Below are 8,159 nucleotides of genomic sequence, written 5' to 3' on the forward strand. Positions count from 1 at the left end.
ATATTTAATCTCTCTTAGCCGAACCTTCCTCATTATAGTTGATTTTCTCATCATTTTCTGATTTTCGACAGCAGTGGCACTCTGTTTTAGTTTTGTTTAAATAGTTAAAATTTCCAACACCCATTTGAATGTTACCAAAAAAAACTCACTTAATTTCTAGCGATAAAATTAAGCAAAAAGATAGGTTCCCTGTGAAATCGATAATTTACTTATTACTTGCTACTTGTGATAGTGTATACTTGCACTTATTCTTGTGAATTTTACATCATTTTATTATATACATCCACAAGCGATCAAGTTTTTGGCGCCGTTGTCGGGGAACCTAATTTGGTTATTTTACTTGTTGTAGATTTTTGTGAGCTGGAGCCAACAAGAAGTCATAGTAAGCTGAGTTTTCCTACTGCTATATTCACTGCTGAAGAATTAAGTTTACTACTGCAGAATTCTGTGTATGAACCCATCTACGGGTTTGGAATTGATTTTGGATCCTGAAATAGAGAGACCATTTAGACGAAGGTTGAGGGAGGAAAAGAAAATGACAGAACAAAATATACAACAAATGGCCCAACTAAATCGGGAGTTTGAAAATCCAGTGATGATGGCTAATCAAGAGAGAATTAAAGCCAATGCCATTCATTTAGCAGATGACAGAGAAAGAGCGATCCGAGCATATGCACACCCAGCTGTGGAAGAGCTAAATTCGTGCATCATGAGACCCGAAATACAAGCAACCACGTTTGAGCTAAAACCTGTGATGTTTCAAATGCTACAAACCATTGGGCAATTTCATGGACTACCGTCGGAAGATCCTCACCTACACCTAAAGTCATTTTTGGGAGTTAGTGACTCATTTTGGTTTCAAGGAGTGGATAAAGATGTGATTAAANGAAATCATCCAAATTTCACATGGAAGGGACAAGGCTCGTACAACCAACAAATTCNTGAGGGATGGTGCTAAATCATGGTTGAATACCTTAGCACCGACAACAATTGATTCGTGGAGAATAGTCTAGCAGAGAAATTTTTTATCAAGTACTTCCCACCCACGAGAAATGCACGGTTTATAAATGAGATTGTTGCTTTTCAACAGTTTGAAGATGAGACACTAAGTGAAGCTTGGGAGAGATTTAAGGAGATGCTTAGAAAGTGTCCTCACCATGGACTACCTCATTATACACAAATGGAGACTTTCTACAATGGATTAAATATTGCTACTAAACAAGTAGTTGATGCTTCCGCCAATGGAGCTATTTTGTCAAAGACATACAATGAAGTATGTGAGATTTTAGAGAGAATAGCATCTAACAATTGTCAATGGGCCGATGTGAGAAGCAACCCAGGAAGGAAGACTCGAGAAGTACTTGAAGTTGATGCTTTGTCCTCTATCAATGCTCAACTAGCTTTGGTAACTAATATTTTACAAAATCTAGCGTTGGGGCAAGACTCCATGATCAAAGCACCAGTTCATATAGCTGCTGTAATTAACCAGACAGCATCCGAATCTTGTGTATAGTGTGGAGAAGAACACACCTTTGATCAATGTCCAAGCAATCCGGCCTCAATTTTCTATGTCGGGAATCAAGTTAGTCAAGGCAACCCGAAAAATAACCCCTTCTCAAATACTTATAATCCGGGGTGGAGAAATCATCCAAATTTCTCATGGAAGGGACAAGGCTCGTACAACCAACAAATGCCCCCTAAAGCAAATTACCCTCCGGGTTTTGGATTACAAAATCAATTGACATATGGTTCTCAACAAGCCACCCCCAAGGAGAAGGAACTAGCCAAGCTCAACATATACCGGGAACATCGCTTGAGAGCCTAATAAAGGAATATATGGCTAAAAATGATGCTGTGATACAAAGTCAACAAGCATCATTGCGAAATTTGGAAGTTCAAGTAGGTCAATTAGCAAATGAGTTACGAAATAGACCTCTTGGTAAGTTGCCAGCAGACACCGAAATGCCAAAAAGAGAGGGAATGGAACAATGTCAAGCAATAGAGTTGAGAAGTGGGAAAGAAATACCCAGCAGAGGAGAAAAAATTAAAGAACATGGTGATAGTCGCTCTCAAGAAACTGCTGATACACAGCAGAGAAATGAGAAAGCCGTTGTGCAAGAAGAGCACAACAAAAATGATGCAGAAGCTGCTGTACAAAAAGAACACAGCAGAAATTATGCAGAAAGAACACTACAGTCACTCTTCAACTAGCAGATCGATCTTTCACTTATCCCGAAGGAAAGATTGAGGACATCTTAATTCAAGTTGACAAATTCATATTTCCTACAGATTTTATCATTTTAGATTATGAATCCGATCATGATGTTCCAATTATTTTGGGGAGGCCATTTTTAAAGACCGGAAGAACATTAGTCGATGTCTACAAAGGAACCATCACGTTAAGAATGGGTGACCAAAAAGTTGAATTTAACATCAATGACAGCATGAAATATCCAGCAGTGACAGAAGAATGCTCAGTAGTGTATGAATTGACAGAACAACCAGCGACCGAGGAATGGGATGATGGGGAATGCGGGCGAGAAGAAGACAGCAGTTGGAATGACAGAATAGAACAGTTAGCAGTTTTAGGTGAATTCAGCAAAACTTTTGAATCACTAGAATGTGAGGGATGAAAGAGTTCACCGATGAGACCATCTATTGAGGAAGTGCCGCAACTGGACTTGAAACAACTACCACCTAACCTTAAGTATGCTTATTTAGGTGACAAGAAGACACTACCCATCATCATCTCAACGACACTATCCTCGACTCAAGAGGATATGCTCCTAGAAACATTGAAGAAGCACAAGGGGGCGATAGGTTGGACATTGGCGGATATAAAAGGAATTAGCCCTTCACTATGCATGCATAAAATACAATTAGAGGAAGGAAAAGTTAAGTTCATTGAGCAACAAAGAGGATTAAATCCCATTACGAAGGAGGTTGTTAGAAAGTTGATTCTCAAATGCAAGGTTTTATAGGAGGTTTATTAAAGATTTCTCCAAGATTGCAAAACCATTGTGTAGTTTGTTGGAGTCAAATAGAAAATTCGTTTTTGACAAACAATGCATGACTCCCTTCCAAGCATTACAGTCAGCGCTGACCACAGCTCCTATAATGTCAACACCCGATTGGAATTCACCATTTGAGTTGATGTGTGATGCTAGTGGCCATGCTGTGGGGGCAATGTTAGGACAGAAAAAGGGAAAGATACTTCATCCTATCTATTATGCTAGCAAAACGTTGAATGAGGCTCAAGTGAATTATACAACCATTGAAAAAGAATTGTTGGCCGTAGTATTTGCTGTTGAAAAGCTNCTGTTGAAAAGTTCAGAGCTTATTTATTTGGAGCGAAGGTGAAAGTGTACACTGACCACGCAGCAATCAAGCACCTAATGATGAAACTGAATGCCAAGCCAAGATTAATTAGATGGATTCTACTGTTACAAGAGTTCGAGATAGAAATCGTGGACACGAAACGAGCTAATAACCATGTAGCAGATCACTTATCTAGAATGGAGAACATGGAATTGATGATGCATTTTCGGATGAACAACTACTTGGGATAAACAGCAGTAGCAGAATGACAACAACTCCATGGTATGCAGACATAACAAATTTTTTGGCTTGTGCCATCATACCCGAAGAGAAAAATTATCAACAAATGAAGAGGTTTTCCATGAATCCAAAAGTTACATTTGGGATGAACCTTTTCTTTTTAAACAATGTGGAGACGACATAATGAAAATATGCATTCCAAANCAATGCATGACTACCTTCCAAGCATTAAAGACAGCGCTGACCCCACAGCTTCTATAATGTCAACACTCGATTGGAATTCACCATTTGAGTTGATGTGTGATGCTAGTGGCCATGCTGTGGGGGCAATGTTAGGACAGAAAAAGGGGAAGGTACTTCATCCTATCTATTATGCCAGCAAAACGTTGAATTAGGCTCAAGTGAATTATACAACCACTGAAAAAGAATTGTTGGTCGTAGTATTCGCTGTTGAAAAGTTCAGAGCTTATTTATTTGGAGCGAAGGTGAAAGTGTACACTGACCATGCAGCAATCAAGCACCTAATGATGAAACCGAATGCCAAGCCAAGATTAATTAGATGGATTCTACTGTTACAAGAGTTCGAGATAGAAATCGTGGACACGAAAGGAGCTAATAACCATGTAGCGGATCACTTATCTAGAATGGAGAACATGGAAGAAAAGGTCAATAGCAAAGAAATTGATGATGCATTTCCGGATGAACAGCTGCTTGGGATAAACAGTAGTAGCAGAATGACAGCAACTCCATGGTATGCAGACATAGCAAATTTTTTGGCTTGTGCCATCATACCCAAAGAGAAAAATTATCAACAAAGGAAGAGGTTTTCCATGAATCCAAAAGTTACATTTGGGATGAACCTTTTCTTTTTAAACAATGTGGAGACGACATAATGAAAAGATGCATTCCAGACAGTGAAATACCAACAATTCTTGAACAATGTCATGCATCTCCATATGGAGGTCATTTTGGAGGGCAAAGGACAGCAGCCAAGGTATTTCAATCGAGTTTCTATTGGCCAACAATTTTCAAAGATGCAAAAGAATTTTGCAAGTGTTGTGATCAATGTTAAAGGGCGGGAAATATCTGTAAAAAAAATGANCTAGTGGCCATGCTGTGGGGGCAATGTTAGGACAGAAAAAGGGGAAGGTACGTCATCCTATCTATTATGCCTACAAAACGTTGAATTAGGCTCAAGTGAATTATACAACCACTGAAAAAGAATTGTTGGCCGTAGTATTCACTGTTGAAAAGTTCAGAGCTTATTTATTTGGAGCGAAGGTGAAAGTGTACACTGACCATGCAGCAATCAAGCACCTAATGATGAAACCGAATGCCAAGCCAAGATTAATTAGATGGATTCTACTGTTACAAGAGTTCGAGATAGAAATCGTGGACACGAAAGGAGCTAATAACCATGTAGTGGATCACTTATCTATAATGGATAATATGGAAGAAAAGGTCAATAGCAAAGAAATTGATGATGCATTTCCGGATGAACAGCTGCTTGGGATAAACAGCAGTAGTAGAATGACAGCAACTCCATGGTATGCAGATATAGCAAATTTTTTGGCTTGTGCCATCATACCCAAAGAGAAAAATTATCAACAAAGGAAGAGGTTTTCCATGAATCCAAAAGTTATATTTGGGATGAACCTTTTCTTTTTAAACAATATGGAGACGGCATAATGAAAAGATGCATTTCAGACAGTGAAATACCAACAATTCTTGAACAATGTCATGCATCTCCATATGGAGGTCATTTTGGAGGGCAAAGGACAGAAGCCAAGGTATTTCAATCAAGTTTCTATTGGCCAACAATTTTCAAAGATGCAAAAGAATTTTGCAAGAGTTTTGATCAATGTCAAAGGACGGGAAATATCAGTAAAAAAATGAGTTACCCCTGAATTCAATTCTAGAAGTGGAACTTTTTGATGTATGGGGCATTGACTTTATGGGACCATTTCCGCCATCTTATGGGAACTTATATATTCTAATGGCTGTCGACTATATNAATCAAGCACCTAATGATGAAACCGAATGCCAAGCCAAGATTAATTAGATGGATTCTACTGTTACAAGAGTTCGAGATAGAAATCGTGGACACGAAAGGAGCTAATAACCATGTAGTGGATCACTTATCTATAATGGATAATATGGAAGAAAAGGTCAATAGCAAAGAAATTGATGATGCATTTCCGGATGAACAGCTGCTTGGGATAAACAGCAGTAGTAGAATGACAGCAACTCCATGGTATGCAGATATAGCAAATTTTTTGGCTTGTGCCATCATACCCAAAGAGAAAAATTATCAACAAAGGAAGAGGTTTTCCATGAATCCAAAAGTTATATTTGGGATGAACCTTTTCTTTTTAAACAATATGGAGACGGCATAATGAAAAGATGCATTTCAGACAGTGAAATACCAACAATTCTTGAACAATGTCATGCATCTCCATATGGAGGTCATTTTGGAGGGCAAAGGACAGAAGCCAAGGTATTTCAATCAAGTTTCTATTGGCCAACAATTTTCAAAGATGCAAAAGAATTTTGCAAGAGTTTTGATCAATGTCAAAGGACGGGAAATATCAGTAAAAAAATGAGTTACCCCTGAATTCAATTCTAGAAGTGGAACTTTTTGATGTATGGGGCATTGACTTTATGGGACCATTTCCGCAATCTTATGGGAACTTATATATTCTAGTGGCTATCGACTATGTGTCCAAGTGGGTGGAAGCAATAGCTTGTCCATCCAACGATGGGAAGACGGTACTCAAGTTTTTAAAAAGAAACATATTGACTAGGTTTGGTGTACCAAGAGCATTAATCAGTGATGAGGGAACGCACTTTGTGAATAGATTGATGAATAGTCTTTTAGAGAGATACAATGTAAAACATAGAGTGGCGACACCTTATCACCCACAAACCAATGGGCAAGCAGAGGTCTCCAACATAGAAATTAAAAGTATTTTGGACAAGGTGGTATAACCCAACAGGAAAGATTGGTCGGTGAAACTTGATGATGCGATATGGGCATACAGGACCGCCTTCAAAACCCCTTTAGGAATGTCTCCTTACAAGCTAGTTTTTGGGAAGGCATGTCATCTACCCCTGGAATTGGAACATAAAGCATTATGGGCATTAAAGAAGTTAAATTTTGACTATACAACAGATGGAGACTTGAGGCGAATGCAACAAAATGAATTGGAAGAATTCAGGTACCTAGCCTACGAAAATGCTAAGATGTACAAAGAAAAAACAAAAATGTGGCATGACAAAAAAATTAGGCTCAAAAAATTCTACAAAGGACAAAGAGTGTTGCTATTCAACTCAAGGCTGATGTTATTCCCTGGAAAATTAAAATCAAGATGGTCTGGTCTGTTTATAGTTGAAGAAGTCACTCCCTATGGGGCAATAACGATAAAACATGGAGACGAAAGGAGACCTTTCACAGTGAATGGACAGAGACTGAAGCCATATTTGGGTGGAGAATTAAAAAGAGGCATTGCCTCTTTAAGCTTAAAAAGCTGAAAAATAAAACATTTTGGAGCAAACGGGAGCTGACAAGAAACGGTAACAGGTAACAAACTCCTGGGAAGCTAAGTTAGTTTTTCTTCTCCTTTTATTTATGCACTTTTAATTGTTTTTAAATAGTTATCTTCACTTATCTTAGAATGATAGTTTTTTAGATATTATTTTACATTTTTATCATGAATGACTCGCATGCCCGAGAAAGTAGCTAATTTTTTTTTTAGATGAATTAGGTGGATTCTGATGTGGTTAACAAGGCTAATTTCAAAGTAGTAAGGAGGTTAATTACATTTGGTACATACTAAGTTGTGATTAGTGTCAAAGTTATTCTTTTTCGGTGTATGCTGCCATGAAGTACTGCGTTCTTCCTCATTTGCATGAATTTGATCTAATTTGTGTGCGCTTTCTCACGAAACCTCAAGTCAAAACACCAACACAAAAAGATGACATCAATTGATATCAAACAAGAAAAAGGAAAACTTTGAAAAAAAAAATTTATAGCAATCTGCTGCATTAAAAAAAAAATTTGGCAGCAGTCTGCTGTATTCAGACTGCTATGTTATATATAATAAAAATAAATAAATAAATAAACTACTGTCCTACCCAAAGTACAGCAGCCTGCTGTCGAAATGACAGCAGACTACGGTTAGAAAAAAAAAATACAAACTGCTATCTGTTCTTGACAGCAGACTACTGTAGCTGCATACAGTAGCCTATTTTCCTTTGTGTAAAAAAAAATAATAAAAATAAAAAATAAATTACTTCCCCAAGAAGTCATCCTTTGTGTTATATACAAACTACTTCCACAAGAGATAACAATTCACTTTCAAACTTACAAGCAACAAGGATAAAAAATAAAAAAAAAAATTGCTTGCAACTGACAATCATGGCACCGAGAAAAAGAGGGAACAAAATGGTGCGAGGAAAGGAAGAAGTGCAGCAAGATGTAGTGCAAGAAATAAATCAAGATCTCTTTCTAACGGGCACCGGTTCGAAATGAAAAGAAAAGGACAAGAACAAAATGGAGAACCTCCCAACACAAAAAGGAATATTCGCAAACGAGGAGGCGT

General features: G+C 37.8%; 1 non-coding gene and 1 pseudogene across 1 annotated transcript; one reads left to right on the top strand and one right to left on the bottom strand.

Moving 5' to 3' along the window:
- Nucleotides 1-1,058: 1,058 nt before the first annotated feature.
- LOC111784633 lies at nucleotides 1,059-1,164 on the bottom strand. Its single transcript, XR_002813567.1, has one exon. It is a non-coding gene; the product is annotated as a small nucleolar RNA R71 (small nucleolar RNA).
- Nucleotides 1,165-2,405: 1,241 nt separating this feature from the next.
- On the top strand, nucleotides 2,406-7,089 carry LOC111784632 (annotated as a pseudogene).
- The last annotated feature ends 1,070 nt before the right edge of the window (nucleotides 7,090-8,159 follow it).

This window comes from Cucurbita pepo, unplaced genomic scaffold (assembly GCF_002806865.2).
Source record: "Cucurbita pepo subsp. pepo cultivar mu-cu-16 unplaced genomic scaffold, ASM280686v2 Cp4.1_scaffold000250, whole genome shotgun sequence".
Classification (NCBI taxonomy): domain Eukaryota; kingdom Viridiplantae; phylum Streptophyta; class Magnoliopsida; order Cucurbitales; family Cucurbitaceae; genus Cucurbita; species Cucurbita pepo.